The following is a 12,500-nucleotide window of genomic DNA, read 5'->3' as shown; positions in this document are numbered from 1 at the left end:
TGTTGTTGTTGTTATCATTATCACTTAATTTATCTAATTGATCAGAGACTTCTTTGAGGAAAAAAAATAACATCAGCCTTTGGAACAACAATCTTGGTGGGATGAAGACATGTATATGACGAGCAGATTAGAAAAAGACGAAAAAAATATTCAGCGAAATCTGAATACAAATGTCTTTCCTGTATAGAATTCCTAAAATTTAGAATCCAAGATTTGGAACCAAGAGAACCAAACAGGAGAAAATATAACAATAGCATTTTCTAACACCCCATTTTCTAACATTTCCGAAAGGCGTTTTTGTTCTGAATATTGGGAAATTTCTTTCGAATTTTGGAAAACTCCCAATAGAACCTTCTGTATCACAAAACAACCATCCACGCACATTTGTTAAGAAAACTTCCCCGCAAGTTAAAATAAACAAAACTGAATTTATGGCCCTCCCTTCCCTTCCCCCTCCCCCTGCCCTCCTCCCTCCTACCCTCCCTTATTCCCTTCCCCCTTCCTCCTGCCCTCCCTCACTCCCTTCCCCCTCCCCCCTCCACTTCTTAACCCCCTGCCCTCCTCTCACCTTCACTTCCTCATTCCCTGCCCCCTTCCTCCTTCCCTCCCTCACTCCTACCCCCTCCCCCTCCACTCCCTCCCCTCTCCCTCCATCCTCCTTACCCTCCCTCAGCCCCTGCACCCTCCTCCCTGCCCTCTTCTCCCTCACTCCTTCACTCCTGCCCTCCTTCACCCCACCCCTCCCACACTCCTATCCTCCCCCAATTCCCTGCCCCCCTCTCGCTGCCCACCCTCCTCCTCCTCCTCCTCCTTAACCCCCCCCCCTCTTCTATTCGTATTCCGCCTTGGGAGCTTCTCCACAAGGGTCGGCCTTTCCAAGGGCCCTTACCTGACCTTCCCTTGTATTATTTACCTTGCTTCTAGTCCTCTTGCCTTTCATTCATATTACCTCTTGCCTTTACATTCCCCCAAAGTCCCCATCCCATCGATTATACCCCTGATTTATTATTGTGTTCTTCTTCCAACCATATCCTACCCACCTACTCCTCTATCCACCGCTCTCATCCTCTCCTCTTTCTCTTCTTTTCATTTTTTTTTCAATTTTCTCTCTTCTTGCTTTCTCATCGCCTCCCCTTCCTTGCGCTTAATTCATTCATTCTTCTCTTTCTCTCTTTATATGTGTCATTTCTCTTCTTTGTCTTACCCCCTCTCACCCCCCCTACCTCCCCTCTCTCCCCACATCAACTCCCCTCAATCCTCCTCACATTCCTACAAATCTCCCTCATTTCCTCTAGATCTCATCTATCAGGGAACATCAATCTCTCCTCCTCCTCCTCCTCTTCTTCCTCCTCCTCCTCCTCCTCCTCCTCCTCTTCTTTAGAATATTACCTGTTCAATACTATTACTGGACAAATATATGTTTAAGGAGGAAATAGACGAGAACTGGCTTACCAAAAGAGTAGTTAACGAATGGAATAAACTTATCAACCACGTAGAGAGCGCTGAGCCTATTAGTTGTTTTAAAAGAAGATTGAATAATTTTATGAATAGGGATGACAGTTGGTAAGGTACATGGGACTACCTAGTGTAAGCTTTATGGTCTTTTGCAGCCTCCTCCATTCTTATGTCCTTTTGTTCTAGTGTACTGAGTGGTGGGTTTGTTTTCATCATGCTTCTTTCGACGCAGACCCTTGCACATAAGGCGACTATCTAGTCGCGGCATATGTACTCCTCATTTCACGTTTTTTGTCTCTTCACCGCAACGTACACCATTCCCTTTTGTCCCCATACGCCCCCTCCGTTCCACTTCCTTCCTTTGATGCAGCTCTCCTTCAGGCTCTTCTCCTCCTACTCCTCCTCCTCCTCCTTCTCCTCCTCCTCCTCCTCCTCCACCTCCTCCTCCTTCTTCTCCTCCTTTTCCCTTTTTTCTCTCTCCTCCTCTCGACTTTATTCAGTGTTACTGACCACCTCACGTCCTCCTCGTTCCTTCCCCCAGGGTCACCCGTCACCACCTCACCCTCAATGCTCACCCTCAACCTTGATTCTACTCTTCATTCCCCTCCTACCTACCTCGTCATCAGCCGTACGCTCGCTCACAGACGCTCCTACGCCCAATCTCTTCTCCCGTTTTCTCCCCAATCCAGGTTTCTCCCCACCATCATCTCAACCACGGAAGACTCTTCTACACTCCCCCACCCGCCCCCAAGTTCTCTTTCCGGTGCTCTGGAGAGCTTGTTCATCATCTATTGTGAAGAACATTACAATATATCTCTGTGTATTATGTTCTTTATGCGATGTAAACATTTGCCTCAAGGAGGTTCCGAGGAAGAACTGGAGTGAGAAAACAAAAAGGTTCCGTAATTCCAATTGCTATGTTTGTTTTTTTGCTTGTTTCTCTCTCTCTCTCTCTCTCTCTCTCTCTCTCTCTCTCTCTCTCTCTCTCTCTCTCTCTCTCTCTCTCTCTCTCTCTCTAGCTTTCTCCTGAACGGGACTCTGCAAGCATATTCTTTTTATTCACGTTTTGGTGATTTTTTGTCATTCTTTAAAGCATACTTACAAAAATGATACGGAGAATATAAACAGAAATGAAAAATTAGAATAAAAATAAGTAGAAATATTAAAAATCACGGATTTGTGAAAAAACAAAGTTCACTTGTGTGGCAATAGTTTCAGCCAATCAGCTGATACTGTTGTCATACATGGGTCACGTTTCTCAGCATCGTTGAAAATTAGTATAGGATGTCTTCACCACTATCCTCTCCGTCCCCTCCAATTCTTGGTCATCATTATTATTCTTCTCTCGGTCCAAGTCCTGACTCACCTCATCACCTACTTCTTTACCCAGCCACCTCCTCACCCAGCCACCTCCTCACTTACCTTCCTCTTCACCTACCCACCTCCTCACCTGCCCACTTCCTCACCTACCTCCTCAGCCACCTACCTCCTCACCTACCCACTTCCTCACCTACCCACTTCCTCACCTACCTACCTCCTCTCCTACCCACTTCCTCACCTACCCACCTCCTCACCTATCCACTTCTTCACCTATCCACCTCCTCACCCACCTATTCACCCTCCCCTATCGCCCTCACCCATCACGGATCGACCTCTTAGGCTTTCTCTTGACGGGCCCTGACAGCATCTCATAAAGCTGGCGCCATCACGTGGAACAGCTAAACAAAGCCTCACCAGACCCCCTTCCGACACGCGCGCGTGTACACACATACACACACACACATATACGCACATACGCGCACACACACACACACACACACACACACACACACACACACACACACACACACACACACACACAGAATGTTACAAGGTAAATTAAATCTTCACACGTTTCTCCACGAAAGATATTAACATTTTCACTAAATTAGATTACGTTTTTATAGTGTTTATCCTGTCTAACGTGAGACGACCTTATCCGTCTATAGGCGGGTCAGATTTGGGCCTAGATGGGGTCTCGATCGAAACAGGACTCTTTCATTAACCAGAATAAAATCTTAAGGTGTCGTAAACCTAACATTGGGAGAATTAAACTGCAGGTCAACATGTAACGCAATTACAATATAATACCAAAACTATATATATATATATATATATATATATATATATATGTATATATATATATGTATATATATATATATATATATATATATATATATATACATATATATATATATATACATTTTTTTTTTTTTTTTTTTTTTTTTTTTTTTAATGTTATTTTTAAACCATGGGTCATAGCCTGCTGTAGCACTGCAGAAGGCGGAATAAGGGATCTAGGGACTGATCCCTCAAGAAGTCTAGGAACTAGGAACTATTTTCGTATTCTTCCACATGGGATCAGGGCAAGAAACTGGTTTGTTTCGGCAACCCCACCTTTAAAAGAGGGATTAAGGCTTCTGTATGTACATCATGACAGTTGGACATTTCACGAAGAGGCACCACTGCAGTGCTTCATGAAGCGACACGACGCTTCCAAAAGGTTTTGAGACGCACCACCAAGTTTGTAATCAGACTCGAAACGCAACAAGAAGACACAAGAATTGGAAAACTTTTTCGGGAAGTTTCCAAACGATACACGGCAGTGAGTGAGTGAGTGAGCAAGTGAGTGAATGAGTGAGTGAGAGAGTGAGTGAGTGAGTGAATGCGTGAGTGAGTGAGAGTGAGTGAATGTGTGCACGTGTGAGTGCGCGAGTATTAGTGTGTGTGTAAGAGTGAGTGTGTGAGTGAGTGAATGTGTGAATGTGTGAGTGCATTAGTGAGAGTGAGTGTGTGAATGAGAGTGATTGATTGATTGAATCTGTGAGTGCGTGAGTGGACGAGTGAGTGAGTGAGTGAGTGAGTTAGTGAGTGAGTGAGAGAGGGCAAATATCAAATCACGGCGTGTAAGAACCTAACGGAGCTGCTACAACATGAAAGTGTACGAAGTTGACAGAAGCTACAAGAGCAGGAAGAGTCTACAAGAAGTCTTGCGAGCCTCCGTGGCGTATTCTGTATCGATCATTCGGTACCCTAAGGCCCTCTGTCGTGTTCTGGACCCCCAAAGGTCGCCCTGAAGATTCTTCAAAACAGATCGGCAAGAAGTTAGCGTGAAGTTACTTGAATATTTTTTAGGTGTTACTATGCAATGGCAAGAAGTTACTTGAATATTCTTGAATATTTTTTTAGGTGTTACTATGCAATGAATGGCAAACTACTAAGTAGGTAACTAGAAGACTACATGAGGTTCCATTAGGTTTGATGTGTCAGGTTAATATAGGTCAAATTAGTCTAGGCTAGAATAGGTTAGATTAGTGTAGGTCAGGTTAAGTTAGGTTAGAGTAGGATAGTGCAGTGCTTCTGTCCATGCAATGAGTGACGCCGGAAGAAGCCCGATGGCGCCAACAAGGGCTACTCCGGCGCCAAGACGACTGCCTGACGAGAGAGGGAAGAAGGGAGGAGGGGGGAGCTAGGAAGGGGACGTGAGTGGAGGAGGGGAGGGAAACAGAATGGCTGATAATTAATCCAATACACCTATTAATTACATACATACATACATATACCAAAGGCTTTTCCCCCCTTACACGGGGGGTAGCCAAAAAGAAAAAGGCATAGAAACCACTCCCACCCATTCCATTTCCTATATATTCCACTCCCTCCCACCTTCCTCCCTCCCTTTTATCTTGGTAAAGTAAAGGCCTATTAATTACTCATATTAATATTTATTATTATATCATTCATTATCTTTACTTTTATATTAATTTACATTATTTTATAATAATCTTAATACTAATTATTTTTCAATATGAATTAATTTATATTGATTATTAATTAATGATTAAACAAGTATTGACAAATTAATATCTATTGATTATATTAATATATTTATTATATTAATCCATTAGTGTCGCTGGAATTATTTATTTTATTCTGCCTAGCAGCAAACAGTTTTATTCAGCAGGAAGAGTTAATTTCCATTCCTCAAACGATTAGTTACTTAACCTCACTGGAATGCAGGTTATTCCATGTTCCAGGTTATCTAGTGACATATCTTTCTAGGTCTGACAAACAGGAAAAGATATTCTCAGTTAGAAAAAGTCTAGGGGGCAATTAATTTTTTGCTGGTGGTATGGATTGGTGGTCAGTGCATGAGGGTCAGGAAGAAGAGGAAAACAAAAATAAAAGGAAAGAAAAGTGAAAGATTAGGAAAATTAGGAAATTGACGATAAGAAGAGAAGTAGAGAAAATAAGAGAAAGTAAAGGGGAAAATAGAAGAAAATAAAGAAAGAAATTAAATAAAGAAGAAGGGAAAGATGCCAAAGGAAAATACGAAGGAGAATTGGATAGGTAAGAAAAGAAAGGAAAATAAAGGAAATATAAGAAAACGCAAATGAAAGAAGGAAAGAGAAGGTAAGGGTAAAGACGAGGAGGGAAGAAAATGGATGGAAAGGTAAAAATATGGAAGAAGGAAAGTAGAAGAGAAAGGGAAAAGGACTGGAAGAAGAAGAAGGTAAATTGAAAGGAAATAGAAAAGGGAAAGAAGTAAAGGAAAAGAAAGGGAAGGAAAGAAAGGGAAGAGGGTAGGGAATGGAAGAAACGCGAAGGGAATGAAAGGAAGAGAAGGGAAGGGAAAGTAAGGGAAAGGAAGGAACGAATGGAAAGGAAAATAAGGAAAGGAAAGGAATAGGGAGCGGAAAGGGGAGGGAAGGAGAAGGGGAAGGAAAAAGAAAAATGGAAGGGGAAACGAAAGGGAAAGATAAACGGAATGTAAGGTGAGGAAAATAAACCCAAAGAATTTGCGGAGAAGAGAGAGAAGAGAGAGAAGAGAAGAAGAGAGGAAATGCGCGCGCGAAACGAAACCACAGCATCGTCGTCGTCGTCGTCGCCGTCGATGTCGTATTTGGGGTAAATAAAACTTTCCGGGCGAAAGTTGTTTCCAACGCGATTTGGACTCGGCGCGAGGACCGACAGGCGGAGCTGGCCGCGTCACACCCAGCAGCTGGTTTCGGGAATGTGATGCTCTGCTGGCACCCACCCCCACCCCCACAAAAAAAAAAAAAATGGGTACGGAAGACTTGTGGCCTTTTCTACCTGCTGATTTTTATTTATTTATTTATTTATTTTTTTTGTGCCTGTCGCCAGGCTATTGCACTCGTCCCCTTGGTATCCCTTTCGGAACGGGAAAGCTTGTAGCTTATCAGAGCCTCCCGTAGTGAGTGATATTCTGCTTTTGCTCTAGCTGCCGCCGGATTATTTCATTCAGTGGAGGACACGTCCTGTATTGTATACACACATACTGTATATACACAAATACGTCACATACACGCTCACACACTCAAAAGTAGATACGTGCACAAGTATAGAGAGGGAGACAGAGCGAGAGAGAGAGAGAGAGAGAGAGAGAGAGAGAGAGAGAGAGAGAGAGAGAGAGAGAGAGAGAGAGAGAGAGAGAGAGAGATAGAGAGAGAGAGAGAGAGAGAGAGAGAGAGAGAGAGAGAGAGAGAGAGAGAGAGAGAGAGAGAGAGAGAGAGAGAGAGAGAGATAGAGATAGAGATAGAGAGATAGAGAGAGAGGAGAGAGAGAGAGAGAGAGAGAGAGAGAGAGAGAGAGAGAGAGAGAGAGAGAGAGAGAGAGAGAGAGAGAGAGAGAGAGAGAGAGAGAGAGAGAGAGAGAGAGAGAGAGAGAGAGAGAGAGAGAGAGAGAGAGAGAGAGAGAGAGAGAGAGAGAGAGAGAGACATATCCCCAAAACCTCTGCCTAGTTCTATATACAAACTCCAAAATTCGAAAACCTCCAATATTCAAAACGAAAACAAAAATTCGCAAATATGCCAAGATGTTACAAATTGTTTCTGGTATCCGGAAGATTCTAGATTTCCGATTTTTTTCGACTTCATTTAGCAGGAACGAGTAGGTTACTCTATCAAATACCCTGATCAATTCATATATCCTATTCTCACTGTCGCCAGGTGATTTTATTCAGTTTAAGGAGTGCTTCCGGCAACCAGTGGGTTAGAAGTGCGGTCCTGTCCAAGTGGGTTAACTAAAGAGGTCTAGGCTCGTTTCACACGTATCGACTTTTCGCCGTGTGCCGTCCACAACACGACGTCGTGTTCTCAAATAACCTTGGGTGTCTATGGACGCTTTCACATGTCACGACCACGACCACGTGTGAAAACGTCCATAGACATCCATGGTTACTTGAGAGCACGACGTCGTGTCGTGGACGGCGCGCGGTGAAAAATCGATACGTGTGAAGTGAGTTTTAACCTTCAAGCGAGAGTGTCTGGTGGAGTTCGACAATGACACTGCGGCCCATCTTGACGACGTGCCCAAACTTCCTCCGCTCATTCGCCCTCCAATTCCATCACTCCTCTTATTATTTACCTTTTCCTCTTCCTTCTTCCCTTCCTCTCCCTCGCTCCTCCTCTCCACGTCCTCTTTCACCTCCCCTTTCCTTTCCTCCTCCTCCTTCTCCTCCTTCCCTTCCCAATAACAGTCTGTTGGAGAACTAAGCTCACCAGTACTCTTTCTCCCCCTATTCTTTCCCGTTTTCATTTCCATCCCCTATTATTCTCCTCCTCTTCCTTATTTTCTCCTTTTTCCTTTTTACCCCTTCCCTCCCGTTCCTCTGCTCTCTCTCTCTTTCCCCTAAATTTCTCATCTAACTCAAACCTTTGTCCCATTTATCCTTCTCATCACTCCTCCTTCACTCTCCTTCCTTTCCCTCCTTTTCCCTCCCCTTTCTCCCATTTCTTCCCTCCTCTCCCCTTCCCTCCCCTCCCCTCCCTTCCCCCAATCTCCCCTCCCTTCCCCTCCCCTCCCCTCCCTTCCCCTTCCCTCCTCTTCCCTTCTCTTCCCCCTCCCTCTCCCTTTCCCTTCCCTCCTCTCCACTTCCCCCTCCCTTTCCCTCCCCTCTCTCCCCTTTCCTCCTCTTTCCTTCCTCCCCCTCCCTTTCCCTCCCCTCTCTCCCCTTTCCTCCTCTTTCCTTCCTTCCCCTCCCATTCCCTCCCCTTTCCTCCCCTTCCCTTCCCTCTCCTCCCAAGCTGCTCTCCTCCCCGGCGCCCTTATTTACAGTAAGCGAGATCGTCACAAAACCAGCCACCTACAGCGAAACTCACTTAATGCCACGAACAATGGCACCGACTCGACGCTGTCACGGCCCTGGGTTGAAGGGTTAAGAAATAAGAGGGGACGAGGAGGAAGAGGAGGAGGAGGAGGAGGAGGACGAGGAGGAGGAGGAGAAGGAGGAGGAAGGGGAGAAGGAGGAGTGCGAGGAGGAGGAGGAGGAGGGGAAGGAGGGGGAGGACCAGGAGAATGAGGAAGGCGAATAAGAGGGGAGAAAGTCGAAGGGGAGGAGAAGGAGGAGGAGGAGAAGGCGGAGGGGCATACTCCCAAAAATGAAACTGTGGAAATCATCGAGAAGGAAAAAAAAAAAAAATAGAAGAAAAATGAAAATGCGAGGCTGGGAAGTGGGAGTAAAGAAAGAAAAAGGGAAAAGGGGAAAGGGAAGAGGAAAGGGAAGAGGAAAGGGAATGGACACTTTTCCTTTAATAAATCTAGTGGCGAAGGGTTAGAGCGTCGCTACACGTGACGGAGGTCGAGGTGACGGCGCGGCGGTTCGAATCCTGCCGCCAGCGAGTTGGACCAAGGGCATGGCTCATTAAATTCAACGCTACAAAGTCCTCTGTAAGGAACACCGCCCTTGTCTCCTGATAGGGTAGTTCGCGACGCTAAACTCGAGGGAACCTTTTGCACTTAATATAACGATTGTTTTCGTGAGTTGATAACATAATCACGTGATGATTATACACGCCACATCACACATGCTGACTGACATCACGTGATTAATGTTACTTCCCATGCCATGGTTGTGAGATATTTCTAATCTAATTTAATTTGATTTGATATACTTTAATCTATTTCTGTTTTGTTTTATTTTGTTTTATTTAATTTCACCTTAGCATTTACTTCACTTCAGTTTCTCTAATTCAATTTAATTTGATTGTATTTTTGTTTATTTTCGTTTATTTAATTTTTAATGTAGGTCTAGAGAGCACTCAGGAGCTGAGAAAGAACACAAAGGATCCAGTACACTTGTCAAAACGACGGTCGAGATGAAGCAGACAATTAGCCCGCCTTAAAAAAAAAAAAAAAAAAAAAAGATAAAAAAAATAGTGACCCCCCAACCACCACCACCCAACCCCAAACTCCCCACCCCCAACCCTCTCACGAGTAGCAGCACCAGAAGCGGCGAACTGGGGGAGGCCCCCTCCCCCTCTCCCCCCCCCGATAGAAAAATGCCTCGAGGTGGAAGTACATATATCGACCATCTATCTCCCCTTCTGGAGGAGGGTATGTCATGGGCAGCCGCACTCAGGCCGCAGAAGCCGCAGCCAAGTCGCCGCAGGTCAAATGAACAAATACAAATTAAGATAAAAGGATGATAATGGTACACTAAAGAATTTTTTTTGCAGTTATGAAGACGCAACTAAGAAAAAAGAAAAACGAGAGAGAGAGAGAGAGAGAGAGAGAGAGAGAGAGAGAGAGAGAGAGAGAGAGAGAGAGAGAGAGAGAGAGAGAGAGAGAGAGAGAGAGAGAGAGACAGAGAGAGAGAGAGAGAGAGAGAGAGAGAGAGAGAGAGAGAGAGAGAGAGACTGAGACAGAGAAAGAGAAAGAGAGAGAAAATGTGTTGCGGAACATATAAACACGAGAAAGATGGTAGACTACTACTCTGTTGTCAACTGCTCCTCCTGTCCTTTTTTTTTTTTTTTTTGACGGAGACGAGTGAAGCCATTGCAGCTCCATGGCGAAGGTTCTTCTTTTTCGACGCTGATTACTCTCCCCCTCTCTCCTCTTCCCCCCTCCCCCTCCCCCCTCCCCCCACCAAGCCCTTCCCCTTTTTCTTTCCCACTCTTTCCTCCCAAGCATCTACCTCCCTTCTATGTGCGTGCGTGTGCGTGTGTGTGTGTGTGTGTGTGTGTGTGTGTGTGTGTGTGTGTGTGTGTGTGTGTGTGTGTGTGTGTGTGTGTGTGTGTGTGTGTGTCTGCGTGTGCGTGTGTGTGTGTGTGTGTGTGTGTGTGTGTGTGTGTGTGTGTGTGTGTGTGTGTGTGTGTGTGTGTGTGTGTGTGTGTGTGTGTGTGTGTGTGTGTGTGTGTGCGTGAGTGTGCATATATGCATGTACTTGGCTGAGCATATATTTGAGTACGTATATGCATTCGTGCGTGGGTGCTTGTGCGTGTGTATTTGAGTATACGTATTTATGTGTGAGTTTGTGTGTGCGTTCATCCCCTTTATACAAAATCACTGATTCACACACACAACTGGTTCATTCACGCGTGCATCCCATTTTCCTAGACATTGATATTTATTCCGGGAAATCTTCCCACAGAGTCACAACACAAAATCTCTGTACAAATACGTGGAGGCGCGCCATTCAGAATCCCCGAGCTCTCGTCATAAGAACGCCAATAACTATAATTACGGGTTCCTGTATTGAAAGGATTCTGGCAACTCTTCCCCAAGCTGTGACAAATCTTCCCCAAGCTCTGGCACCCTTTTCCCCAAGGTTTGGTACCTCTTCCCCAAACTCTGGCACCTCTTCCCCAAGCTATGGTAATTCTTTCGCAAGCTTTGGTACCTCTTCCCCAACCTGTGACATCTCTTCCCCAAGCTCTTGCACCTCTTTCCCAAGCTGTGGCACCTCTTCCCCAAGCTCTGGCTTCTCTTCCCCAAGCTGTAGCACCTCTTTCCCAAGCTCTGGCACCTTTTCCCCAAGCTTTGGTACCTCTTCCCCAAGCTCTGGGAACTTCTTCCCCAAGCTCTAGTACCTCTTCCCCAAGCTATGGTAATTCTTTCCCAAGCTTTGGTACCTTTTCCCCAACCTGTGACATCTCTTCCCTAGGCTCTTGCACCTCTTTCCCAAGCTGTGGCACCTCTTCCCCAAGCTCTGGTACCTCTTCCCCAAGCTGTAGCACTTTTTCCCCAAGCTGTGGTACCTCTTCCCCGAAATGTGACACCTCTTCCCCAAGCTCTGGCACCTCTTCCCCAAGTTTTGCCACCTCTTCCCTAAGCTGCAGCACCTCTTCCCCAAGCTCTGGCACCTCTTTCTTAAGCTTTGGCACCCCTCCCCCAAGCTGTGGCACCTCTTCCCCAAGATGTAGTACTTCTTCCCCAAGCTCTGGCACCTCTTCCCCAAGCTGTAGCACCTCTTTCCCAAGCCGTGGCACCTCTTTCCCAAGCTGTGGCACATCTTTCCCAGGCTGTGGCACCTTTTCCCCAAGTTTTGGCACTCCTAAGTTATGACACCTCTTCCCCAAGCTGTGGCACCTCCTGCTCAAGCTGTGACACCTCTTCCCGAAGCTCTAGAATCTCTTCCCCAAGCTCTTGCACTTCTTCCCCAAGCTGTGGCACCTCTTTTCCAAACTTTAGTGCCTCTTCCCCATGCTGTAGCACCTCTTCCCCAAGGTTTGGCACCTCTTTCCTAAGCTATAACACCTCTTCCTCAAGCTGTGGCACCTCTTCCTCAAGCTGTGACACCTCTTCCCCAAGCTCTGGAATCTCTTCCCCAAGCTCTTGCACTTCCTCCCCAAGCTGTGGCACCTCTTCTCCAAACTTTGGTACCTCTTCCCCAAGCTGTAGCACCTCTTCCTCAAGCTTCGGCAACTCTTCCCCCAAGCCCTGGAACCTCTTCCTCAAGCTGTGGCACCTCTTCCCCAAGCTGTAGCACCTCTTCCCCAAGCTGTAGCACCTCTTCCCCAAGCCCTGGAACCTCTTTTCCAAGCCCTGGTAACTCTTCTCCAAGCCCTGGAACCTCTTCCTCAAGCTGTGGCACCTCTTCCCCAAGCCGTAGCATTTCTTTCCTTCTCTTTCCTAAGCCCTGGAACCTCTTCTCCAAGCCCTGGAACCTCTTCTCCAAGCCCTGGAACCTCTTCTCCTCAAAGCTCTGGCGCCTCTTCCTCAAGCTGTAGCACCTCTTCCCTTTCACCTAATTCTCCGGGTCTTGCGTA

At 46.0% G+C, this 12,500-nt stretch overlaps 1 protein-coding gene across 3 annotated transcripts in view; it reads right to left on the bottom strand.

Annotated features, from left to right (window-relative positions):
• Positions 1-12,500, bottom strand: part of LOC143023228 (tyrosine-protein kinase transmembrane receptor Ror2-like) — a 250,938-nt gene that overhangs the window by 38,015 nt on the left and 200,423 nt on the right. The gene's annotated exons all lie outside the window — the stretch shown is intronic.

Source organism: Oratosquilla oratoria, chromosome 1 (genome assembly GCF_046742065.1).
Source record: "Oratosquilla oratoria isolate Oo_2021 chromosome 1, ASM4674206v1, whole genome shotgun sequence".
In the NCBI taxonomy this organism is placed as follows: Eukaryota; Metazoa; Arthropoda; class Malacostraca; order Stomatopoda; family Squillidae; genus Oratosquilla; species Oratosquilla oratoria.
Note: the sequence above shows the minus strand (reverse complement) of the source record. Positions and strands in the feature narration are given on the sequence as shown.